We start from the raw sequence: 27572 nt of genomic DNA on the forward strand, positions 1-27572 counted from the left end.
GCTAGGCATGGTGGCACAGGCCTGTAGTCCCAGCTACTCAGGAGGCTGAGGCAGGAGAGTCGCTTGAACCTGGAGGCAGAGGTTGCAGTGAGCTGAGATCACGCCACTGTACTCCAGCTTGGGCAACAGAGTGAGACTCCATTAAAAAAAAAAAAAGAAAGTTATTGACATGATTTTCTCTTTTGCCTTCCATAGTCTATAACCTTTATGCCAATTGGCTGGTGCTAGAGTAGAGAAAAAGATTAGGATTTGTTACAGAAAAAAGCTCTTCACCGTTTGGTTACCTCACTTCAAAACAGGGAGCTGATTGAAGGCAGAGTTAGAGCTTGTGTTTTAGACAACAAGGAGAATGCATTCCAGTGATACAATATTTAGCAGGGATGCACTAAGCCAGAGCCGGGGGAGTGGTCTTCCCCGGAGCCCGCAATAACGGGATGCATTTTCTGCAGAGAATTTTAAAACAAGAGTAAAATTAACCAAATATTGAGTCTACTTTTTATTATCACCAAGCACAGGCAGTGTTAGGTAATATCTGTGACAAAAGTCATCTTGTGCAAAAAATTATGCTCTAAGTTCTGAACAATTGACACAGTTACTGTTGAGTTGTAATAAAATAGGTAGGTGTCTTAGCAGTTTCTAAATGTCTTCTTTAATAAGGAATTGTATTCTCTGCGGAAAGTCACGGAAAGTAATTTGGAGAACATTCAGGTATGCGGGTTGGTTCCCCCAACACGTGTATTCAGAACTACGTTTCATTTTGGGAGTGGATTTATAATGAACTGGCGGCATTCATTCTGACTGTGGGTGTAGTTTATATCTTCAGTCCCTGGGCACAAAACATTCGTTTATAAAATGGCATGTCAATTTAATAGAATACGATTCAACTGCCAACAAAAATAAGGTAGATTTATACAAACTGATACACAGTATGATAGAGTACCTATGGTACAATCTCCAAGATATAGTGTTAAATGAAGTAAGCAACCTGCCGAACATTTAACAATATTTTAAAGGGTGATGTGTGTGCATGTATATGTGTGTAGACATACATACACACATACGCTTTGTACATGAACAGAATATTTTTCAAAAGACAGATAAAAATTTCTGTGGATTCAGAAGGAAGAGTGATAGCTTGTAATTGTGAAGACAGAAACATAATCCTGAACTACTTCAATTCTGTCAGTTTATATCACTGCTTGAAGATTTTGTTTATGTTAAAAATTTAACACAGTGAAGCAGAGTGTGAATTGCAAGGTGTAATATTTTTGTTTGGTGAGTACAAATTTTAGTTCATACATAAAATATTTTTCTGTGTCTGAATAGTATTTTCAACACTGGCATTTATTTTTCTTTCCAAATTTTTAGTTGTTGATTTTAAAGATAAAGAAAACATCAAGAAAGTAATGGCCATTACTGATTATTATGTGATCTTTATGTGAATAATTTTGTGGCATGCAGGGGTTGTTAAATGTTCTGCTCTGGGTGTCCGATACGCTGTGTGCCACGGACTTTTAATCAAAATTTTAAAAATGCTTTTCAGACATTCTTTTAATTTTACCCTCACCAGATTTGCTTGGAGGAACAATTTAATCAACGTTTGCAAATCAGTCACCTTTGGGTTCACGCTAGAAGGCTTTGAGTGATTTCAGGAGCACCCACCTTATTAATCCTACCAATGTCATACTCAATCCCGTTTCCAACAGCAGCAAGGAGCTTCCTACTTACTGATACTGTGATTCCTTGGAAAATATTTTATTCTGTTTTTTAGACATGGGGCCTCGCTATGTTGCCCACCTGGAGTACAGTGACTATTCACAGGCACGATCCCCTTATTGATGGACGTGGGAGTTTTGACCTGCTCCATTTCTGACCTGGGCAGGGCCTGTTCACCCACCTTAGGCAAACTGGTGGTCCCTGGCTCCCAGGAGGTCACCTTAATGATGCCGAACTCAGTGTGGACACCTGATCAGCACAGCACACGGCAGCCCAGAACTCCCGGGCTCAAGCGACCTTCTTGCTTCAACCTCCAGAATAGCTGGGACTACAGGCATGTGCCCCCATGCCCGGAAAAAATCCTTAGAGATGAAAGACTAAACACGTAAGTGCTGTTGAGGCAGCATCTTAGGCGGCTGGAAGCTCTGCCAAAGGAGCAGGGAGCATCACTGCTGGGGGACCTCTCTGTTTGGGTGAGGGGAGAATTTGAGGAGCCCACCAGGGAACTCAAGGTCCCGAAGTAAGGCAGGGAGCTCTTCCCTGGTGGGAAAGCAGGTACGAGAAGAGAAAATCAGCAGTAAAGCCTCCAAGGACCTCTCTCATCTTCCTAAGGTAGATCCTATTTCTTCAAGTGGGCAGGGCTGTGCTTTGGCCATGACATTGAAGGCAGAGCCACTTCACACAATGTATGGCAGGTCTTTCTTCATCCCCTTCCCTCGGTGAGTGGGGCATCCGGGATTATAAAGGACCTCTCCCCTCTACTTTCTGGAACTGTATTAGGAAAGGCATTGTCTTGTAGCAAGGCTTCCCCACGGTTGGAATGAGGCCTGTGCCAAACGCATTTCAGCTATGCCAAAATTCTGTGACCCACCTCCTTGGGGCCAGCAGCAGCCAGGAGTCCTGGGCCAATCGCCTGCTTTGAGCAGCAGCCTCCCATTTACCCCTGCGTGCCACAGAAATATTATTTTATACCTGTGCCATTTTGTGTAAAAGGTTGAGAAGAACTACCCCGAGGGGCAAAGACAATACTATACCTACTGTTTGGGAGAAATGAATCTGTTATGTGCAGATAAGAAAAAGGTGGTCTGACCTGTCTCATTACTTGGTGAAAATGATCTTTGGTGGTGCTATTGCTTCCAGATGAATTTGAGTGTTTTGCAACCTGGCATCCTGGTGTGTGTGTGTGGCTGGCTGAAAATGCATCCCCTTGTGACATGAAGCTCAGCTGTTGTTCCCCAGCCTGGGTTGTCATATTGCTTCTGCTACCCCACACACCTCTTCACTTTCTCTTGCTGTGAAGTGCTCACAGATGCAGCAGCTCAGTTCCCATTGCGGTCCTTTTTCTCCCAGAAACAAAGGAAGGAGGGGCTTTGGTGCCTTGTGATGCATGCCATCTAAGAGATATAATAATAAGATTTTTCAGGCCCCTGTTTCTGGAGCGATCACTCCCCGTGTTTGAGGGTGATGGCGACAGTTTACCGTTGTGTCAAATTGTGACCCGTGAGTGAAATCCAATTCAGTCACTCCTTTTGGGGGATGTACAGCTGTTGATGAAACCATCTAGACTTCAGCCACAATCTGTTGAGGTTTCATATTCTCTTCCCATGTGTCATGAATGGAAGAGCGGAAGCTACAGCACCCGGGGTGGCTTGTCAGGTGTAGCCGGTCAACAAATGCTGATTGAATGGCTCATGTGTCAGGCACTGAGCTATGTGTACACGAGACTTGTGAGAAAAGTTCCTACAAAGGCCAAAAGAAATTTCTGTAAACAAAAGCTGAAGGTGTTTTGAAGTCATCTAAAGGTGGTTATTTAAAGGAAAATGGATACTGCCTGCCCTCCATGTTTGTAAATGTGTGTGGTCTCATCCTCTTCATACCGAAGGGCCTGCCTCCAACATAAGCAGAGCCCGGGGCAGGAGGGCAAAGAAAGTCCCTTGTTTGCCCAAATATTCAGAAATATCAATCAAGCTTACAAAGAGTTAGAAAAAATACAGTTTGTTCTCATACTTTAAAAAATATAGGCATAAAGACAAAATTGAAAAATAGGTAAAGCTATAGTTTTTACATGATCCAAAGTTAGCAGATATAAAAAAAGACTGAATCAATTATTGCCATACATGTTTAAATATTCTTTTGTTTTGTTTGAATGACTAACAAAATAAAGACTCATAATTTATAATGATCATGTATTTACTTCCTTAATTTTTTTGCCTTAATTTCATCGTGATCACAGATTCTGTCATTACAATGAACATTTTTACATAATTTTGTTCTATTGATAGCAATGAGCTAAAGGATTTCAAAAATGCAAATGTATTTAAAGTATGCAAAATTTGAATATATTTTCATCAAAAATGAGAAAATACATGTGAAAACATCAAAGAGGCATTTTCTCATCTATTTTCAAAGAAGTTATTTTTTTCTTGTAACATTAACATGAAAAGTCAAAGGCAAAATTACAAATTATAATTAATAAGTGTCAAAATGGTAAATAAAAATTCTTTAAATCGAACTGAATCTTAAATTTGATTTTCTATAAATGAAATATAATCTTATTAAATACTTTTGTAAGTCATACTTCACATTTCTAGCTTTCAATTTCCATCCAGTTGCCAACCTAAAGAAGCTCCGTTTTACATCATGCGTAGGTGCATGGCTTAAGAATAACAGTATCTACGTTAATTGTCAAACGTTGCACGATATTCCTCAGCTACCACGCACCATTGTTGCAAATACCATGTTACTTCTTCAGTATCTCCAGGAACAGGAATCTGAGCAGGAAGGGAGGCGGGGAAATGGGTGAACCGCGCCACTAGGAAACGATCATTCGATCATTCGTTATGCAAGAATCTGTTCATTCACGGCATCTGAGGGAAAAGGACTTACATTAGTTAGCAACTCAAATCATCTCCCACTCCAAAACACTGTCCTCTCTGACATCAGCAGCCACAGCGCAGTCCACAGACCTTCATGGCACCTGGAGGGAGCGGCTTTCCTTACCCCTCCCCACAAAGACACAAGGCAAAAAATATGGGGAAGCCACAGAGAAGGGTTTTCCTGGTTAGTTACAAGACTGGATGTTTGGGATTATGAGCGCTGGATTCCAAGCGACTGAGGGACCTCTGTGAGCATTAATGAAATTACTTTTTTTTTTTGCATTCGTGACTGTGGCACTGTCTAAACCATCTCAGGGGAGGAGTCCCTTTTGCCTGCATCTCCTGATAGTGCTGACTCCTCATACAGAGCAAGACCCTGGTGAAGAATTCCCACTCAGGGTTCCCACTCGAGGCTGTCTCTTTTTACCTCGTGGTAGCGACTTATCCTTGCTCCAGGGGTTTTGGGTGAGGCATCCTTCCTAGACAGAAGGGTGCTTTTAAGAGGCATGGGCGGCTCCTTGGGTCACTTCTGTTCCAGTTGGTTCCTGAAGTGGTGCAGAGTTGGAGTGAAGGTTGTGTGGTCAGTTGGCCCAGACTAAGAGTAACCTTTTGAAGTTGGCATAAGGTTATAGTATGTGCAGGCCTGAACAGCTGTAGTCATCTCTCTGGGAAGCCTCTGCCCAGGCACTGTCTCAGGCCGGATTGCACTCTGTGGGCTCTGTCCTGATTGGGTCCGAGCCGTGTCTGACCTTGTCTTTGCTCCCGCCGTGTTCCTGACCTCACTTCTTATTTGCTGTGTCTTCCCCCACTCCCTGCGCTCCATCAGTTCCCCTCAACCTGCTAACTTCACCTGGACCCCTGATTCTCTTCTGGCTGACTGTGGCTGCCCCAGTAGTATTTTTCCCCTTCCCCAAAGACATAGGGCAAAATATATGGGGAAGGGGTTTGAGTTTCTTGTCCCTGAGGGTCTGAAAATGAGACCCAGAATGAGATCGGCATTCCCATACAGAATGAGCATACAAACAAAAATGTTCAAAAAGCCAATGCGTGAGTTGATATGGCCATGCAGCATTTTCATGGTGTCCGTGTAACAGAAGAGTCACCGGTAAGATTTCTATGACCAGTGTGGCAAGATGAGGGCTGGCCCAGATCACCCTGGCAAAATCGCACATTTTGAAAATGTTGGAAGGCTCTCACAAGGAAAACCCATGACTGTAACGACACCCACGATTCATCAGTCGCCTCCACAAGTTGAGCTTTGAGCCCGGTGAAATTCGGTATGTCTAAAAACACATTCAGAATGTGTTTAAATTGTGCTGTAATGAGGCTGTTCTCAAGGATCCCCGTTTCTCTGGTTTCACAGATGTTTTGGTTGGATTGCATTTTGAAACTGCCTTAGCCCAAAAACATCTTCTTGCAGAAACAGCAGGTTCATTTCAATTCAATATTTCACTTTGGACAATTGCTTGACTTTGTTGAGAACCGCATGCTGGGACTCGGTCTCCCCGGGACCCACATGCTTCCTTCTCATTAGCATCAGAGGGAGCCTCGGCAGACAGATTGAGGCCAAGGAGAAGGCGGACCCCCATGATTCTGCGCCATGGCAGCGTGGAGCGTAGCTGAGCAGAAAGCTGGTGCACGCTAATAGTTGTAAATGGTGCTTTGCGAGCCATATGCTGCCTCTGATTGTATTTACATTGAGACATACAACATCTTGTTATCAAACAAGGCAAGAGGCAACACTAAATGGTAGGAGATAGCAGCCTCAGTGAACGACAGCGGCTTCTCCATTGTGCGCTGGTTCCGGGATGTTTAGGCTGGCAGAAATTTAGATCAGAAGGTCATTGCTGTGACAATGCCATGTGTCCTGGGCTGCCATGTGTCCAGGACAATGCCATGTGTCCTGGGCTGATGGACGGCTTTGGAATGTAAGAGGAGGATTTCTCTGCACCCCAAAGTAGAAAAAGATTCAGGATTCTGCTACCTGGCTGAATTTTTCCTCTGGGAACTGTTTGAGGCCCTCAGGCTAAGCCCAATGTGAACCCAATTTACCCTCAGGGGCTTTTCTGGGCATGGACGGGGGAGGGAGGACTTCAGAGGTCTGTCTGTGAAAAGATGTGGCTGAGACAGTGCAACACAGAGGCCGACCTGGAGGCCAGGCGGTGTCTGTGCAGGGCTGGTGCCTGCTTTCCCAGGTGAGGTAGGTGGTCATCCTGCAGTCATGCTGGGCTCTGGGGTGCAGGCGTGACTGTTTACACTGTGGCTCTGCCTGAATCTGTGTTTTGTGGCTCTGGGAGGCACAAACTCCCCAGGTACGAGTTATGTAGAACTGAGGTTCCAGCTCAGGTTACCTGTGGTACAGGTGTCTCGGAAAGCCCTCCCGCCAGGCTGAAGGCAGCTGCTCCTGCCATAGCAAGTGGAGCTGGTGAGAAAGGACGAGAGGTTCGTGACTGTGTCTTGGTAAAATCAACCTCAAAATCACGTGGTTTGGGGAGCAGCCCTGCCTTTGCTAAACTCCTTATTGGGAAGGTGTTGGGGTGTTGAAAATGTTCTTTCCTGTTCAGAGGGAATGTTAAGGCAGAAGGGGAATTTCAGCAGGTGATACGGCAGAGAGGGGTGGACCTTCCTGTTTGTGCTGGTTGTCACTGGGCAGACACATCGTGGCCGTTTCGTGAGTCTAACCAGGGAGCTGGACTGGAAGGCTTTAAGGATCTGCTCTGAATCCGAGATTTTGTTAGGCCTGTCAGAGGGTGGGCACAGATGCAGTCTTCCGGGAGACCTGAGTTCAAATCCCATCTCCCAGCTTCTTGCTTGCTCTGCCTCCTGGGGCAAGTTACTTAACCTCTCTGATCACAGCTTCCCGATTCCTAAAACAGATGGTTGGTATGAGGAGTAATCTGGCTCACAGTAGGTACTGAGTGAGTAGTGGTTGCTTTTCCTTCCTCTCCTTCGAGTTGGCAGGGCCCACAGGCAACACAATACTTCGCCTCTGAAGTGCATTCCTTGTCTATCACAGACTCGACTTTCCTCCCCACACTGGGAGGTGAGGACTGTCAGCTGTAATGCCATTCAAATGGAAGGCACTGTTGCTCGTTGAGGATAGGTGTAACTCAAGAGTCCACCTGTTACCTGATTCTCTGCCAGGCCAGCTCAGAGTCTGTGGCCTCTGTCGGTGCTTAGGGACCTGAAGTGCCTATGAACATCATACCCCCAAGGGTGGCCAGCCTGTCCGTGAGCTGGGTTTTCAGTCAGCTTGCATGGCACTTGGCATTGTCAGAACACAGGGTTTTCGTGAATCCTTCCCCTGTCCCAGGGTCACCAGATGAGATGGGAAAGGAGGTGGAAAGAAGGAAGCTCCTAGTCATCCTGACCTCAGTTAAAATCTCTGCTCCTTCGATCATGAGCTGTGCAATGTTAGGCAGGTCAGTCAGCTCCTGAGCCCTAGTGTTCTAGTCTGTGAAGCAGAGATAGTAATTCCCACTTGGCAAGGGGGTAGTAAATAGCCAAGGCAGTAAAGTGTCTGGCACATGGGAGGCATTCGACAATAATATCCTTGTTATTCAGAGCAATGTTCTCATGCCCTTAGATCACTTACATTAAATAATTAGACCGGTGGTTCTCAAAGTGTGGTCCTTGGGCCAGCATCATCAGCATCACCTGGGAACTTCGAGAAGCAAATTCTCCACCCAATACCTACTGAATCAGAGACGCTGTGTGTTTTCACAAGCCTGCCAGGGGGTTCCGATGCATGATGAAGTTGGAGAACCTCTGAATTAACTAGAAACATTTTTCAGAACCACATGTTCCAAGGTCTTTTCTTTTGCCTGATTATGCACCCTCGCCCCTGCAGATGCTGGGGGAGGGCTTACAAACAAGGCAACGAGGTCAGAGCCGATACTTGTCAGCTGGGGTTGGGGAGCACTGGTTTGCCCGAATTCGAGAGAAAGGGGTCCAGGACCCCTTGAGCCCCATCCTCCTGGAACAGACAAGGGCCTCGATCAATGTTCTAGGTATTGCTTTTCACCTGCCCTCTGGAAGGACTGCCCTTCCCCACTCACTGGGGTGTGTGCAGACCCTGTGCCAATCTGTTCTCCTCCACCCCGTCAGACATACTTTCTCTCACCCTCGTTTCGTTTCCCACGGAAGTGCTGGCCGGATCCTCGGTGATAGATATGAATACTATTTTCCAGGTACGTTGTGGGAATGTATTCTGTAAACGGATGCTGCCGACTGGCCAGTTCTTTGCCTGACGCCCAGACAGCGTTATTAGCACATTTGGGGACTCTAATTTTAGGGGAAAACCTGTCACCATGGTGTTGCCGTGCTCTGTCACGCAGCCTTCCACAGCACATGCTGATCTCTTTCATGTGGTTTGTTATTCTGATGCTGAATTATTGAATGGGCTACATCCAGGCAACTAATACAAATAGCATTCAGCGTTGAATTCTGTGACTAGACATCATTCCTGAGGGCTTCCTAGGTGGTAGCCATTCCACAGGGGGCTGCGAGGTGTTCAGCATCTGGGGCGGCCTCTGTTCTGAAAACAGATCGTTCCAGTCACTGACCCAGAGTTCTGCAAATATCCGGACATCACAGCTGAACTCAGGATCGATGTGAGTTGTGTGGTGCTCTCAAAGTTTTGTGTTTCTTTTCAAAGGTAGCGTGGTTTTGGAGGGAGGCAGATCTGGGGTTGAGTCTGATTCTGCCACTCCCTGGCTGTGTGAGCTGGGGAAAGTTACTTGACATCTCTGAGCCTCATTCCCCTTATCCCTCAAGTGGGATAAAAACTCCTGCAGCGCTCTTAGGAAAATTACAAGAGATGCTATAGTGGGGCCTCTGGCCCTTGGTAGGCAATCCATAAGCTATAAGTATTCTTGTTTTGGGGTTTGCCTCTGGGCAAGGCATTGGGAAGACAACACATACTATCCATGGAAAAAAATAACTTTGACGGAACTGTTTTGCTGGAGGAAAGATTAAAAACGATTTCAGAACTAGAAAGCAGAGGTCCTTCCAGCAATGTTTGGGTTTCTTGTTTCAACATTCATCACAAGGTGTATCTTCTGGTGAGTCCCACAGGGGACTCCTTCTGGACAGCAGGTGAGAGACAATGTACCCCGCAACTGTGCCCTTGAGCCACTGTCCAGCCTGACAGCCAACCGTGGAGCTGTCTCAAGATGCTGGTGAGCTGGGCTGCACGTTGTAACCTAGGAAACGTTTGCCTGGAATCGGTTGACTGACAACATCAAAAGCTTTGGCTAGCTGAGCAAAGAGTTAGAAGAACAGGTTCTTGACTTTTTCCTGCGATCTCATAGGCTCGGTCACTTGAACCCTTTGTGATAGATGTAGCTGTCCAGATGAGAGGGCCAGGTGAGAACATGCCTACAGCCCCTGTGGGCAGTCCAGGGCGCAGAGCACTGCTGCTGCAGGGCATGGCTGAGACGCAGGCCTGGCTGGGGACGGGCATGGGAGTCCCGGATGTCCATGATTCCTGAGTGTGCATAGCAGATCAGGTACTCTGAATGCAGAGTTTGTGATTAGGGGAAGTCACATGGGCTATTCCTTTTCTTTGTTTTTTCCTCTTAGAGACAGGATCTCATACTCTCTCCCAGGTTGAAGTGCAGTGGCGCAATCATAGCTCACTGCAGCCTTGATCCTCCTGCCTCAGCCTCCAAGTAGCTAAGACTGCAGGCATGGGCCCCTGTGCTTGGCTAATTTTCTTACCATTTTTTTTGTAGAGATGAGGTCTCACGATGTTGCCCAGGCTGGTCTCAAATTTCTGGGCTCAAGTGATCCTCCCATCTTAGCCTACCAAACTGTTGGGATTACAGGCATGAGCCACCATGCCCAGCCCACATGGGCTACTGGTAAACGTGAAGCAGAATAGTATAATAAACTTTTAAAATCTCCTAGATTCTTTTCAGCATGATGATAGTTTTTAAAAATTTTGTCAAAACTTGTTTTGAGCATGTTCTTTATTATGGTGAAAAATACATAGCATTAAATTGACCGTTTTCTTTCTTTTTTCTTTCTTTCTTTCTTTTCTTTTTTGAAACAGAATCTTGCTCTGTCGCCCAGGCTGGAGTGCAGTAGCGTGATCTCGGCTCACTGCAAGCTCCACCTCCCGGGTTCACGCCATTCTCCTGCCTCAGCCTCCCGAGTAGCTGGGACTACAGGCGCCCGCCACCACGCCCGGCTAGTTTTTTATATTTTTAGTAGAGACAGGATTTCACCGTGTTAGCCAGGATGGTCTCCATCTCCTGACCTCGTGATCTGCCCGCCTGGGCCTTCCAAAGTGCTAGGATTATAGGTATGAGCCACTACTCCCAGCCCATTTTCACCATTTTTAAGTGTATAGTTCTGGAACATTGAGTACATCCATGTTATTCTGCAGCCATCACCACCATCCATCTCCAGAATATTCTCATTTTCCCAAACTGAAAGCTAACCCACTAAACGCCAACTTCCCTTCCCTACTTCCTACAGCCCGTGCTGACCAGCATTTCTTCTACTGAAACTTTTGTTAAGACCAGAGGACCCTTCTAGCAGATAGGAGAAAGCGTTTTCATGACCTCCTCCTTCAACAATATATTTCAGAACACTTTTTAAAAATATATAGGACTTTTGTTTCACCTCTCAGATGCAGACACTAAATAAAGCCATGAACACATGTAGACATATGTGGCCCCTCTGGAATAATTGTACATGCCTTTATATTCCCCTTGCTGAAAAGAGCAATATAATGTTTATAAAAGAACATTTACAAAGAAGAAAGACTTGGACCAAACCACCGTCTTCCTGAGTTGTTGACAGCTGTTCTTCAGTGGAAACCTCAGTGGAAACAAAGAAATATTGCAGCATTGTTTGAACATGAACATTTGAAGTGGCTTCCTTCCAAAGCTTGGCTAATTTAGGTACCTGGGATCTGTGGCCAAAGCCTCCTGTACTGTCTTGATTTCTTTCCTATAGCTATTGTTGACGCAGCTGTGGAAAAGTCTGGTGTGTATCCTGAATCGGCAATTGCTTCCACTTGCTTAGAGTCAACTATTTCTAAGTTATGTCACCGAATCTTCCCGAACTGTGGACTGCTCCATTTACAGGGCTTTTGCTGTATTGAGGAAAAGCAAGCTTTTCATCATGGAGGAGATTCGCCAGGTGTTCTCAGAATCTTAGGGGCAGTAGCAGCCAACGTATAGATTTCAATGGACAACCATTGAAATGTGAAGGTGGGAGGAATCTAGAGCATTTAAGAGAAACAGACAGTGTCTCCCCGCCCCAACCCCCAGGAAGGGTGGTACCTCCACATCATCATTTTTCTTCTTTTAAAAATTTGTGGCAATGCAGCTTAGCCTGTTTTGAGACCTGAACATCCCTCTGTAGACCTGCCCACCTAGCCCTGGTGCTGACTCACCGTGGGCCCTGCTGAGTCATTTCACAGCTCATTTTTTTTCCCCCCACTAACCAATAACACGGGGTCAGTAACACCTGCCCTGGTTGTGAGACTCCAGTGAGAAACCGATGTGAAAGTGATTTGAAAATCATCAAGCTCTTTCCACACGTACTGTGGGGGCCCTTGCAGTATGCTCCTTAGGGCAGGCATGTCTGAGTGGGCTTGGGGTGGAGGCTCCCAATTGGGTGCCCCAGTGGTTTAGCAGTGTGTGTTGGGGTAGTGATCTGCTTAGACCTCTGGCTGTGAGCTGTCTCCCCCATTTATCTCCTACAAATATTATTTCCAAGTGGGCCATGACAAACGACAAAAATAGTCAGGAAGCCTGACGGAGAAGGGCTGGCGGGCATTGGTAGGAACAGCTGGAGAGTCCTGGGCCAGGGATCCCACAACGCACTCTTTCCAGTCGTCCAGCTCAAATATCACTTCCTCCAGGAAGTCTTCCGTCAGTCCCCAGGGCACCTGGCCTCCACACTGCCCATCTTGCATTGAGCTTGCTCCTTTAACTGTCTCCTGTGTAGACTGTGGATTCCATGAGGATGAGGACAGTTGTCCACTTTAATCCCTGTTCCTGGCACACAGGAGGCCCTTAAATGAAAGGGTGGACACCCTAATAAGCACCCTTGTGGGTATGCAGTCTTTGTACAGATTTATAACAATGTCCTTTCTTAAGATTAGTTGAAGAATAAGTTTTGGCGGAAAACAAGCAAATAAAAGTGGGATTATTTACAGTCTGTTTTCTCAAAGTGTGGCCCAGGAACCAGCAGCAGGGGCATCCCCTGGAAGTTTGTGATAAATGTCCAATTTCAGGCCCGTCTCATATGGACTGAGTCAGAATCCACTTTTTGGCAAAAGACCAGGAGATGTGTCTGCTCACTGCAACCTCACTGCAGGGAGGCTGGTTTCAGGCATCTCCTGGGCCTTGCAGATGAGGGAAGGGAAGTCCTGCCCAAGCTTCTCCTTTTAGATCTCTCTTTTTTTTTTTTTTTTTGAGACGGAGTCTTGCTCTGTCGCCTAGCCTGGAGTGCAGTGGTGTGATCTCGGCTCACTGCAAGCTCCGCCTCCCAGGTTTACGCCATTCTCCTGCCTCGGCCTCCAGAGTAGCTGGGACTACAGGCGCCCGCCACCTCGCCCGGCTTATTTTTTGTATTTTTAGTAGATACGGGGTTTCACCGTGTTAGCCAGGATGGTCTCGATCTCCTGACCTCGTGATCCGCCTGCCTCGGCCTCCCAAAGTGCTGGGATTACAGGCGTGAGCCACCGTGCCCCGCCCTCCTTCTGGATCTTGGAGCCGGAGAGCTCAAGGCTTCTCACCTGGAATTTCCCAGCTCTGGGGTGGGGTTGCAGCCAAAGGGATGAGTTTCTTTAAGGGATCCAGGCAGAGGAACTGATGCACAGCTTAGGGGTGGCCATGGGATGCCCCTTCACACCTGAGAGGGTTTAAGTCAGCAGCCCAGGGAGCAGGAGCCAGAGCAAGGGAGTAAGCCAGCTGCCGTGGGGCTCTTAGAAAACTAGGGCTCATCTCGCCCTGTAGGAACTCTGGCCGGCTACTACTTTGACCCCTTTTGCTCTTCCCTGACAGGGTTTTTTTGTGTCCTCTATGTAGGGAAGGATACGAAGAGGTCACTTTGATTTTGATTAGTTTAACAAGTTCTAGATAAGAAGATTTCAGATCTTCCTTACCAACTCACCCTGGTATCACAGCCCTCTTGGTCTTCCTTGTACCTAACTGAAAGTTATTCTCAATACCTTGTGACAATGCTTGCATTATTTTCCCGGATCAGTATTTGACTTTGCACTGTTCTTTGACTGTTTATGAGCTTAGCTCTGAACCAGTCTACTGGGTTCAAGTCCTGGCCCAGTCAGACATTTATTCAATAGATATTTATTGAACATCTATGATGTGCTATACACTCATCTAGGCACTGAAGAAACAGCTATCAACCTTTGCCCTCATTCTAATGGTAGACACTGGCAATACACAACAAATAAGTAAAAAAAAAAAAAAAAAATAGCATTTTTTTTCATCAGCTATATGACCCTGTGCTTGCATAACTTCTTGGGGGCCTGATTTTTTGGATTTTTAAAATGCCAGACAACAATAGTATTATCCTGAGAAGTTTGCTGTGAGCATTGAATGTATTAATACACATAGTGTGGGATGATACTTACAAAGGGCCATAGAAAACTGCCTAGTCAAAATAGCCATTCAGGAAGTGTTAAGCGCACTGTTAGCTGTTCTTGGTTGTTTCTCCAGCAGCATCCTGAAACCTTTTTGGGCAGGCTCGATTGATTTTTTTCTCTGGCACCCCAGATCAGCCAAACACTAGCCTGTGTGACCTCAGTCTTCCCATTTGATGAGTGGGAATTGAAGTCTCCCTCTTCAGGTGAGGACTGACAGAGCAGATTGACATGGGCATGCCTGCTGGGAGGTGCTCAGGACGGGAGTCCTGGGGTCTAGTCTCACCCAGTTCTTGGAGGCAGCCTCCTGGAAGCACTTATGTGTCTGCTGTTATTTCTGTAATTCCTGATTTATTGCTGTTGCCATGTTTGTTCTTTGAGAGTCCTTCCACTTCAGCTTCATGATGGATAAATCCTTAGTCACAGTCAATTCCTCACACTGAGCAACCTTGGAGCTAAACTCTTTGAATTCATGTTTACTTATGTCATCAGATTGAGCGAAGGAGTTTATAGCTTTCTGTTTTGGGACAAGGACATTGAACCAACTGGTTCTGATGCAGAAATGATACGGGTGAGTGGCATATAATGCCATGTTTAAGTAAGCATGTCTACATGAGGGGTCTTAGGCTGTCGAGAGAATTCTGTCCTGCAGATATGGGACTGGGTGTGTGAGCTCCTGTCAGGACACACATAGGGACTCCTGTGGGAAGGTGTCAGGCCAGCTCAGCTCAGGGCTCATTTCAGACACACAAGGCCTTCAAACACAGGGACTGAGCTTTAGTTGAAGCTTGACTGAGCTTTCCCTTACACTCCAAGGATGTGTAAGGGAAGGGGGTTGCCAAGCACTGAGTTTGGGCAAGCCTGGGCTGGCCTGGGTTATGGGGTCCAGAACTGGGAACCACCATCCCTCTCCTGGGCAAAGGACGGCCACAGAGCAAGGGAAGGTCTACAACACTGAGAGGAGGCCTGGGACACATCGCGGGTCTAGGGAAGGGTCAGGCAAGAGACTGGGCAAGATATAGGAGTAGGTCTGGAGGCACTGCCTGGCTCCATGGTGTGTGTGATTGGAGGATGGCACGGAAGAAGCCCTCTATACAGGACAGGGGCAGCGCTTACAGCCCCCAGGAAACCACAGGGAGAGAACCAGCCTGGGCAGATGTCAGCAGGAGCTGTATGAGGATGTGGCTTCCTTGCCAGCCCTCGGACTCCCAGGACTACTGAGGTCCCTTGAAAGCAGTGCAGCCTGCAGCCCCATCCCCTGATGCTCAAATTGTGGCAGCGCTGAACAGTCACAGAGCCTAGGTCTGAATGTTTCTAGGAGCAGAGGAGTCATTACCTCCACACATAGCCTGTTTGATCCATTCTTGATTTTTTTCCCACCAGATTTTTTTGAGGCACAACTCATGCAATGAAATGTGCAGATCTGAAATGTACGGTTCAATAACCTTTCACATTTGCATCCACCTGTGCAATCATTTCCCAGATCCAGGTAGAGAACATTTCCATCACCCCAGAAAGTCTCTCCATGCAGGCCGGGTGTGGTGGCTTACGCCTGTAATCACATCACATGATCGAGGTGGGTGGATCATGAGGTCAGGAGTTCAAGACCAGCCTGAGGCCAGTCTTTGGGAGACCGGGAGGGTGGATCATGAGGTCAAGAGTTCAAGACCAGCCTGACCAACATGGTGAAACCCCGTCTCTACTAAAAATACAAAAATTGGCCGGGCGTGGTGGCAGGTGTCTGTAATCCCAGCTACTCAGGAGGCTGAGGCAGGAGAATCACTTGAAGCTGGGAGGCAGAGGTTGCAGTGAGCCGAGATCACGCCATTGCACTCCAGCCTAGGTGACAGAGCGAGACTCCATTAAAAAAAAAAAAGGAAAGTCTCTCTATGCTTTCCCAGTAATAGCACCCTCCCCACCCTAAGGCTGACAGTTTTCTGACGTTGATCACCTTGCATTGGTTTTACCTATTCTTGAAAGCTGCAGGAATGGAATCATACAGCAGTCCTGCATTTGTGCTCAGCCAGTTCTGTGTATTCCAATGGAATAGCTCTGATCATACTAAGCCTCCTCTGGCCGGTGTGCCTTTGCTCGCACCCATCTTCGATCTTTTCATGGGGAGCCTCCTGCATGGGCCACCTCTCCTCTGCCCTCTTCCCACCTCATCCCTCCAGTCCTCGCTTGTCCTGCCCGACAGTGTGAATATGCCAGCAGCCCTTGTGCTGTGCCACAGCCCGAGGCATTTCACTATTCAGGATGCTGACGGGAGCAGTGACTCTCCTGATGAATGTGTACGCCTGTTATCCTCAGAGGAAGTGCCACAGAGCCAAAAGAGTCGACTCTTCTCACCCCTCACAAGGGGAAGGCGTTGTCTGGAGTTTGGAATAGGCCAGTGACAGATTCACTGGCTGGCTTCTCTGTGACCTTGGAGGAGTCATTTGACTTTCCTGAGCCTCGGCTTTCTCCTTCCCAAAATGCAGGGGTCATTTGGATGAGATGCTCTTCAATGTCCCTTTTGATCTACAGCATGATTCTGAGTCTTCCCTGTGCCGGTTCATCGATACATCCACCGTGTGTATGTAGTTCTCAAGCAAAAAGTTTCAGCTGTAGGTGTGTGTATATATATATATATATTAAATTCCACCTTGAAGTTTAACATTCCGGCAGTCCTAATTTATTTTATACCCTGGGTTAGAAAAAAGACATTTAAACAGCGGGAATTCTAGACTGGTGGAGAGCTGACCTCCTTGGATTGATTTTTTTTTTTCCAGCTGACCTCGGGTGCTTGCCACTACCCACAGGCAAAGGGCTATCTGGTGGTCTTCTCTATAGAAGGTCTCAGAAATGGATGAAAGGACAGTTTTGTTTGGAGAGTATTTTGATGTCTTGGTTCAGTAGTTTCAGAAAATACGAAGACTCAGAGAAATCTATATTTTTGGATTCAGTTCAAAATGGGGCTCTGGGGTCATGTGGCGGGAAGCAGGTGGTATAAGGGCCATGTTGCCATCAGCTGCCAACTGTGGGCCAGCCCCTGGCTGCCATGGGTCAGAGCTGCCCATCTGTAAGATGGGTGAATAATCCCTGCTTCACCTTGCCACATTGTTATGAGCATCAAATGAAATAAGGCCCATGGAAAAGGCATTGTTCCAATTCATCTTCGGCAGAGTTGGGTAAACTTGGGTTTGCTTAAGTGTCGGCTAGGTAGTGACTTATTCTGGTTTGTGTTGCCTGGTTTGGTCAGAGCCCAGGACTTTCAGAGGGTTCTTGTAGTTCCTCTTCTTAGGTATCTTCCCTCTCCTCCTTCAGTTCTTTTCTCCCCAGCATATCCCCTTCTTCTCACCCCTGTGCCACCCAGGAGTGCTTTGCGACTCGTATGCTGTATTCTGTTCTCATACTGCTAATGAAGACATACCTGAGATTGGGTAATTTATAAAGAAAAAGATGTTCAATGGACTCAAAGTTCCACATGGCTGGGAAGGCCTCACAATCATGGTGGAAGGCAAAGGAGGAGAAAGGCACATCTTACATGGCGGCAGACAAGAGGGAGCTTGTGCAGGGAAATTCCCCTTTATAAAACCATCAGATCTCATGAGACTTATTCACTATTATGAGAACAGCGTGGGAAAGACCTGCCCTCATGATTCAATTACCTCCCACTGGGTTCCTCTCACAACACTTGGGAATTACGGGAGCTACAATTCAAGATTTGGGTGGGGACACAGCCAAACCATATCATATGCTTTCCTCCTTCTTTGCTGTCTTAAACCCACTGATCCCTTCTAGGAAATCCTCCCAAGACTCTGACCTGAAGCTGACCCTCTTCAGCACCGCCTCTCCGGCCTCCCAGGAGGCACGAGTGTGCCAGGGGCATCACAACCTGTGCACGTAAGCTTTTATTACTACCAGCCAACTTGGGGTATTTAGAACCATGGGATTCCATGGCTAGATGTGACTTAGATTTCTGTTTTTTCTAAAGCCAAGGTCTTCCTCTGTTGCCTAAGCTAGAGTACAGTAGGGCAATCATGGCTCACTGCAACCTTGAACTCCTGGGCTCAAGTGTTCCTCCCAGCTCAGCCTCCTGAGTAGCTGGGACTCTAGGTGCATGCTGCCACACCTGGGTAATTTTTATTTTTTGTACAGGCGAGGTCTTGCAACGTTGCCCAGGCTGGTCCTGAATTCTGGCTTCAAGTGATCTTCCCACCTCGGCTTCCCAAAGTACGGGGATTACAGGCATGAGTCGCCATGCCCACCCCAATTTTGATTTCTTAATTGAGAAATGAACAAACTCAGGGCAAGAGGCTGAGCCACCTGTGCCAGACCCCCTGGACAATTTGTCTCCAATTTCCCTTTGCTTTTCCAGTCTGCTGCCTGTGATTACTCTGCACTTAGTTTATCTGGGTGTACCTTGTCGCACTCATAAGCCTGTGATGACCTGGACTAAGCCTCATGTGGGAACTCAATATTTATTTTTGATCAGATTAAATGCTCAATGCATATTTGTTTCATTATATGGAAGACATTAAGAACAGATACATCATGCGAGATGTTCTTGCATGTAAGTTATTTGTTACGGGGCCCAGCCTTTGGCCACAGGACATGGAAACACCGCTCTCCCACTTTTTTGGTAGTGCCTTCTGCCATTCTTTGTAACCAAGAAGGTCAAGGCCAAAAGAGTGGTGGAGGCTAAGGGGTTAATCTCCATCCTCAGTCGTCTCTTTGTTTCCTGTGCACCAGACACCCTTGAAACACTACCTGCAAGTTACTGGAGCTTTAAATCGAAATGTCAACCCTCTCTTCATTTCCACTTACCACGCTTGCCCCCGTGGGATTGTACTGCTTTTAAAGTGGGTGGTATCCTTTCTCATAACTCTTCTGTGGATGACTTAATCCCTGGAACATCTGCCATGTGGACCAAGGGCTCCTGGGGAATAAGAGCTTGGATCTCACTCTTTCGTTATGTCATTTGGTTCCCTGCTTCTGAACCTCAGCCTCAAAACTCAACCAAAACAAAAAGGAAAATATTTTTCTGAGTTCAGCATAACCTCAAGGTTCTGGTGAATGGATAGAACTGGATGCCCATGGATGCTGACAGCTAAATGCATTTCTGCAGAGGGGCGAGGGCTACGGGTAAATGTTACCTTTATGGCAAGACTGAATGCAAAGGGACCGTTTCTATTTCCAGTGTGCGATCGTGTATGTGTTTCTCAGTTGGGTCTGTGTGAGGTCGTCAGCTGAGTGCAACAGCTTTCTATGTCTGCTAAGAAGACAGTGTTTGGGGCACGCTGGGTCCCAGCGTGACTGGGCAAGCGTATTGCACAAAACCACCTGACTGATTCCTAAGACCAGCCAACTGCGTCTTTATGGATCCTGATTTAGACAAGGTGCTGTTCATTTGCTTAAAAAAGATATGAGTCCCAGACCAGGAGGAAACTGTCAAGGTTTATTTCGCAACCTTCTTTAAAAGATCTGGAGTTGCCCTTCAGTGGATAGAGAAGTAATTTATAAGCCTTCCCTTTAATCTAGTTTCCAAAAATAGTGGGGCTATCTCACAGTCAAGATTGCCTCATTGCCAAGGTCCACTTGAATTTCAGAACACGGTGCTCTCCCCGCAGAGGCCCAGGGCACCAGGCAACTCAGGAGAGAAAACCCCTGTGGCTCCCTGGGGACCCCCAGGCTGCCTGGGACCAGGGACACGCAGGGCCGTTGAGATCCTGATGTACTTCTCTTTGTAAAAGGACATCCAAGAAGCCACAGGAAGGAAAAAGGAGCCCCTGCTGTCCCTTACCCAGTCGGTGCCCACTCACCCTGAGCTGGGGCTGGCTGCTGACCTTAGCCGAGGGCTCCCTGCCCTCCTTGGATGTATGGCCTTGGGTCCCCTGTGCCAGGAAGCTGGTGAGGATGGCCGGCCATCTGCAGGCTCCACCTTCCCACCTATGTCCCACTTAGCCTGCTCCTTTCAGGGGTTCCATGTTCTGCACCACAGACCCCTGGGCCATGGGGGACCGTAGCTGGGGAGCTGTCAGCCTCCTGGGCAGTGCTGACACCCTCTCTGCTCTCCCTGAGGATACCGAGTCTGGGTGGCCTGGGACATCCAGCCTCCCTCTGTTTCTTGGCAGAGTGTGGCCTGGTTTTCTGGTCTCCTTTTGCTTTTGACCTATGCGACCCTCTTGGAATAGCTGCCACCCCACCAGACCGGCACGCGCATCTGGAGCTCCTCCCCCAGAGCCCCGGCCACAGAGGGCGTGAGCAGTTTGGGGCACAGAAAACCGGCTGGTTGTCAGGGATTGCCTGTAAGAGGGGCTGTTGGTCTCTGAAACATGAAAGGCAAGCTGAGGACACCAGCTCAGTCGAGGGATAGTGAAATACAATCCCAGGGGTGTTGCCTGGCTCACTTGCCTATTTTGAGGGCTGGCCCAACCCTGGGCCTGTGTGTCTGTCCTCGTGAGGCCTGCTGGGTAGTCTTCAGTCTGTCCCATGATCACCCTTGGGCCAGGGGATCCCCAGAAGGCTGATCCGGTTACTTGGATAGTTTAGTTGTGCACCTGTGCATTCCTTTCTACATTTGAGAGATGTTCATTAAATAACTGCTCTGTGCTAGGCTCTTGGGAAACAAGATGAAAAATAAGTGTGGTCCTGACCCTCGGACATCTCACCATCTTAAAGACATGGCAGGCAAGGAGAGAGGTATGTCAGCAATGAACAACTATAAAAATCTCAGGAGCAGTCGTAGACATTCGTTTTGTGGATCTGCACGTTCAGGCTGTAGGTCTGCAGGGTTGGCGGGGCTGATTTTACTCCATGGTTGTTCACCCTGGGTCCCAGGCAGGAGACTCTTCTTTTGATGATGGCAGAGACACAAAAGAGCAGTGGAAACATGCAAGGCTTGTCAGGCCTATGCTTGCAGCGAACACACTGGCCCTCTAACCACATACCTGTGCCCAATGCAAATTATGCAACCAACCCTGCAGCCAAGGGTGGGGAAGAGCTCTCCTCTGTTGCAACGCTGAGGGTGCAGGACGGAAGAACAGGCTGATAATCCACCACTTGGGCAGTCTCTGCAGGCATGGGTGCCCCTGGAGGCCAGGTACAGACTGCAGTGAGGCATGAAGGAGCCTGGGACATGTGGCCTGGGAAGCTGGAGGCTAGTGCCTTGGGGCACTAGGACAGGGTCGTGGGGAGGCCACAGGTCAGCAAAGGCATGAATGACATTGGCTTCTGGGACTGGGGAAACCAGAACCTCCAGGCAGGGTCTGTGTAAGTGCTGGTCCCTGGCTGCCTCAGGACCATGGCTGGCTGTATGGAAGGAGGGGAAGACCCTGGCTTGTTCTGCTCCTGCTCCTCCTACCCAGGTCAGCCCGCTCCCTCAGCCTCGGACAAAGCCCAGGTGCGGCAGGACTCGGCGGTCCATGCGCCCAGAGAGGCATTTTTCTTTGATTTCTTTTGTCAGCATCTGCCTCTCTGAGTATGGCACCAGAGGCTCCCCTCTCCTCTGCACGTGCCAAGTGGAGGTGAGTATGAGGTCTTCCCTTTGGGGCCCTGGAGCGACATATCCAGCATTCTCCAGAACACAGCAGTTTCTCCGCCAGTCCCTTCATTCAGGCCACCAGCACCTGTGCCCTCCTGATGGGTCTCTCTGATTCTACCCTTGCCCCTCCTGCCCAAGTGACTTCCTAAAATATAACTCAGAATGCCACCCTTTCTTGGGACCTTAGCACCTGTTCCCTTTGCCTAGAGGGCTTCTCCTCCCACCTGTTCTGGGTCCCCTTCACCTGCCACCATCTCATCTTGCTTGATGCAGTTGAAATATTACTCCTCTGGAGAAAAGTCCACAGCCCTCCAGCCTTCCATGAACCATGTCTAGAACCACATTTCTTTGTGTTTATAATTCCTGAACTTTAAAGCACTAATTCCCTTGTTAATATATGTGTGATGTGTGATGTGCGTGTGTGCGTGCGTGCGTGTGTGTGTGTGTGTGTGGTTATCTGGTTTCTGTCTCTCTCCTCCTATGGAGGATGGGAGCCATGTAGGTCCTCCTCACCACCATGCTCTCAGAACCTAGTACAGAGCACATACTAGGTGCTCAGTAAATGCTGGATGGAGGAATGCCTTAACATTGTATGGGGTGGAAGCTATGACTTGATTCTGTTCACATTTAACTGGGGCAACCCTTGAGGGTTTTGTCCTTTTGCACTTCTCTCTGAAATACTTAATAATCAATCATATGTACCTGGTCAGAAAGCATATAAGAACTCCAAATTACTCCTGTCCCTTTGACTTTGTCCAGTAAGGAACTTAAAGGCAAACAGATCCTAAAGTTGCATTAGAACCTACAAAGATGACATAGGGAGTAAGAAAAGTTATTTTAACCTCGTGATGTTCTTCCCCACATGATCAAAGCACATCTGGTGCCCTCCTGTATGTTCTGTCTTTCCTCACTGTTCTGCTCAGCACCTGGACCCCAGGCACAATGACCCTTGAGCTCCCAGCAAACATGGCTGCCTCCCTGTGATGTCCACAGCCTGCTGTGGAAAAAACTTAATAGGAACAACTGTGCAAAGCCCATGGAGAGAGCCAGGACCACAAAGCCTTCTCTACAAGAGAATTTGTAAGTCCAGCTTCATGGCTGCCCTGAAGGGCAGCAGTAAGTCCTCTAGATAATCTGACCCTTGCACAGCCCTCAGCCCTGGGTTTTGCTAGTGGTGAGATGTGGGTGGGACAGGCACCCATTGGTGGGGGTTGTCCCAGACAGGCCCTTGGTAAATGTTGGGCAGAACTGAGAGTCAGGCGGCAGTTCCTGAGGAAGAGCACCCAGGATGCCACCGCCGCTAGGCCCTGGTGATTGATGTCCCCTGGCTGTCATCTCATCAGACCCCTGCCTTCCATGCACCTCTGTTCCTAGTTTGAGACTGTAGGCCAGAGAGGCCTGAGGACAGCATTCAGATGGGCAGAGCTGAGAGGAGCTGCACGGTCAGCCTCTGAGCCTCTGTCAGACCAAGACCTGCCTGCACCTGCAAGGAGCAGGGCGGATGGGGAGGGAGGATGCAGAACGATTAGCACACAAGGAAAGGCTAAAGGATTTCTTGGTGGGCTTAGCCTCGCAGGAAGATAACCTCTACTGAATGAGTGCTGTTTGAGGTTTATCTTGTGCATGCATGGAGCAGAAGGAGGCAGAGTGACTCTGAGGGGCTCAGGGCCTGGGGTGGGGAGAGAGAGACTTGGGGAAAGACAGTGAAGTGACTACGAGGAAGGCACTGCCTCTGAGGTTTGAGGAGGTCTGTGCTGAGGGCTGAAGGCTAAGAAATGCGACAGGAGTGTCAGAAAAGGCTTCCTAAAGGAGTTGGACTTTGTTCAGGGTTTTGAAGGATGCGTAGAAGTTTTCCAGGCAGAAGGATGGGGAGTGCATCTCAGACAAAAGAACAACATGAAGCAAATGAACAAAATTGTGACAAAACATGATCAAGAACGATAGGAGCCAAGAGAGACCCAGTGATTTGAAATGCATGAAGCGTGGTTTGGTTACATTGTAGCGATCAGGTCTCTGTCTAGACTCATGAAACAAAAAGTGATTATGGAACTTTCACTATTAGGTGTTACTCTCATTTTACAGATGAGAAGGACTAAGGGCATTTCACTGGCTTTCCTGATGTCACACAATTAGTTAAGTGGTGGATGCAGATTTCAAGTCTTAAATCTGTGGTCTTTCCACTGAGCCGTGCGGCTTCCCTGGAAGAAACACTGAAGGTTGACGGCTTGACAAGGCAAGATTTAGTGTAGTGAAACGCAAAATGTGTTTCCTGAGTGGCTCTAGGATTACCCTGCCTGAGGGCGGGAGGCAGGCAGATTAGTGAGACTTTCATACGGTTAGCACGGGAAGGCCGTTCCACATGATGTCATGGGGTACGTCGATTAACAAACATGTTCCACTCAGTAAGTCTGGGAAACATTCAGTTAGACCTTAAAGATGATCCCTTCCTGCAGGACTTCGCAGAGTCTGCGCCTCACTGATATGCACTGTGGGTTTCTAAAAGAATGCAGGGTAGCTCCATCCCTACTAAAAATACAAAAATTAGCCGGGTGTGGTGGCGGGGGCCTGTAATCCCAGCTACTCAGGAGGCTGAGGCAGCAGAATTGCTTGAACCTGGGAGGCGGAGGTTTCAGTGAGCTGAGATCGCACCACTGCACTCCAGCGTGGGCGACAGAGTGAGACTCCGTCTCAAAAAAAAAAAAAAAAAAAAAAAAAGAGAGAGAGAATTCAAAGTAGAATGGTGGTTTCCAGTGTGTGGGCCAGAAGTTTTAAGGGTCCTTGAGACCCTTTCAGGAGGGTCAGTGAAGTCGAGACTACCTTCAGAACAAGACAAAGGCATCATTTTACCCTTACTCTGTCACAAGCACACACCAGAATTTTCTAGAACCTACATGATAGTGCAACAGGTTGAATTCAGAAGCAGAAGTGAAAATCCAGCTCTTAAGCTGAATGTTGAGGAGTTGGACCAAAATGTGGGACAATGCCACTCTTTTCACTGGTTATTTTTGTTTTGGGAAATAGAATAATTTTTCACAAAAATACGGTGTTAGCAGGGAGCAAATTTATTATTGTTATTTTTGAATGAACAATTGCATATTTTAAAAAATTCCCAGTTTAATTTTGATGATAGTAAATATTGATAGGCATAACCCACATAAACAAAAGCTCTGAAGATTTTGATTTTTTTTTTTTTTTGAGACAGGGTCTTGCTCTGCTGCCCAGGCTGAAATGCAGTGGCATAATCGTGGCTCATTGCAGTCTTGACTTCCTAGACTCAAATGATCCTCCTGCCTCAGCCTCCTGAGTAGCTGGGACTATAGGTGCATACCATGACACCCAGCTAATTTGTAAATTTTTTGTAGAGATAGGGTCTCACTAAATTTCCCAGGCTGGTCTCAAACTCCTGGACTCAAGCAATCCTCCTGCCTTGACCTCCCAGGGTGCTGGGACTACTGCAGGCATGAGTCACTGCATCTGGCCTACTCTTGATAATTTTTAAGGGTGCAAAGAGTTCCTGAAACCAAAAAGTTTGGGGACCACTGAGTAATGTAGTATTTCTTAAACTTATTTGATCCAGAACTTCCCTATCCACCCATTTTAGGTCAGATAGCAATTATTAGCATCTCTTGGCATAGTGTTCCATACGGGAAGCATTGCAATAGATGATCTTTGGTGGAGTCAGTCAACCCTGAGTTGAAACTGTGGCTCCGTCATTTAGTAGCTGTGTGACTTCGGGAACTTTATTTAACCTTCTGAGTCACAGTTTCCTCATCGGTGTGATGGTGGCAATAGTATAGTATTAATGTTACCTACACTCTAGGTTTGTTAAGAAGATCACGTGTGATGATGAATGAAAAGCACTCAATACAAACTAGCACCCAATAAGTACTACTACTAATAATATTCGCAACAGTAATAAAATGATATATGACTCTAGGTATATCTTCATTAAAAATAATAACAATAATAAAAGTCTATGAGAAACAGAGGAAGGATTGACTCTGAATGGAAGTCAGGAAGACCATGGTAGTTAGAAGAGAGGGCCGCCCTGGGGTCTGACCTTGATTCTCCCACAAAAGAGCTGGAGTGGCTTTCCCACAGCTGAACCAGTGGTTGGTAATGAGGGGGCCTCACATTAATCTGTGACTTTGGCAAGATCTAAAATGAGATTTTTTTTTTTTTTTTGAGACAGAGTCTCTCTTTGTCTCCCAGGCTAGAGTGCAGTGGCCCAATCTCGGGTCACTGCAACCTCTACCTCCCAGGTTCAGGTGATTCTCCTGCCTTAGCCTCCCTAGTAGCTGGGAGTACAGGCATGTGCCACCACACCTGGATGATTTTTTGTATTTTTAGTAGAGACCAGGTTTTACCATGTTGGCCAGGCTGGTCTTGAACTTGTGACCGCAAGTGACCCATCTGCCTTGGCCTTCCAAAGTGCTGAGATTACAGGTGTGAGCCACCGCATCAGGCTGAGAAGCTTTTGTATTCTTGTGTGAGCAACCCCCAGTCCTGGGGGACACTGAGAAGTCTTTGTAGACCCGGAGAGTATGGGACAGGCCCAGGCCTCCCTCAATAGCACTCTGTTGGATGCATTAAAAGGCAAGAAAACAACAAAAAAATTTGTTTTTGTGGGCCACCTTTGTCCTGGACTGAGCAAATGTGTTGCCTCTCCCCTCACTGGTTGTTTCTGGGTAACCATTTCTTTGGCCAATGAAGTGAAACCAAGAGACATGTTTGAGTGTGGTGTATTCATAGCTGGGAGATAGGAAAGCATCATGAGGGAAGCCAGGTAAGGGCCCCGGGGGAGCAGCAGAGTTTGTGTGAGTGTGCGTGCCTGTGAAGAATATTTTAAAAATTGTGTATTTTTATAGATTTAGGGGGTACAGGTGCAGTTTGGTTACATGAACATATTAGGAAGTGGGGGAGTCTAGGCGTTTGGTGTGCCCGTACCTGAAGAGTGAACATTGTACCCAACAGGAGGTTTTTCAGCCCTCACTGCCCTGCCTTCCACGTTTTGAAGTTTCATTATCCACTCTGAATGACCCTCTCTACCCAGCGTTTAGCTCCCACTTCTGAGTGAGAACATGTCCTATTTCACATTCTGTTTCGGATACAATTTGATCAAAGCCTTAATTATTTCTAGAAGGAAGCCTAATTCATTAGGTCAAGTTAAGGAGCAGAATTCCTTTTTTTTTTTTTGAGACAGAATCTCGCTCTGTCACGCAGGCTGGAGTGCAGTGGTGCGATCTCAGTTCACTGAAAACTCCGCCTCCCAGATTCAAGCAATTCTCCTGCCTCAGCCTCCCGAGTAGCTGGGATTACAGGAAGACGCCAACACACCCAGCTAATTTTTGTATTTTTAGTAGAGACAGGGTTTTATTTTTAGTAGAGACAGGTTCGAGACCAGGCTGGTCTTGAACTCCTGACCTTAAGTGATCTGCCTGCCTTGGCCTCCCAAAGTGCTGGGATTACAGGCATGAGCCACCATGCCCGGCTGAAGAGCAGAATTTCTTTCCATCTTTGGTTTCCTCATCCGTAAAATGGGACAAGGGCTCCTGTCCTTGATGTGCCTCTAAGACACACCGTCGTGGGAGTAGCATTATTATAAAACTTTGCACAGATGCAGTACTCTGGCAGGCAATGTGTTCCCTCTCCAACCCATAAAAAAAACCACGGAATGGCTGAAGAGGGAAAAGAAACGTGAAAACATCAGCAGCTCACCTATCTGTGTCATCCTAAGCCTTCGTTCAAGTTTCTCTTGCCGCGGTGCGATCACAGCCGAGAACAATCAGCCTGGGATAAGGAGCTTCGGTCTGTTGAGCGCAGAATGTCC

The 27572-nt window shown here is 47.4% G+C and overlaps 1 long non-coding RNA gene across 1 annotated transcript; it reads right to left on the minus strand.

Moving 5' to 3' along the window:
• Positions 1 to 844: 844 nt before the first annotated feature.
• On the minus strand, positions 845 to 27572 carry LOC144340228 (uncharacterized). Its single transcript, XR_013416034.1, has 3 exons — positions 27461 to 27572; positions 4438 to 4583; positions 845 to 3456 (listed from the first exon to the last, which is right to left on the minus strand). It is a non-coding gene; the product is annotated as an uncharacterized LOC144340228 (long non-coding RNA).

Source organism: Macaca mulatta, chromosome 1 (assembly GCF_049350105.2).
Source record: "Macaca mulatta isolate MMU2019108-1 chromosome 1, T2T-MMU8v2.0, whole genome shotgun sequence".
Taxonomy (NCBI): Eukaryota; Metazoa; Chordata; class Mammalia; order Primates; family Cercopithecidae; genus Macaca; species Macaca mulatta.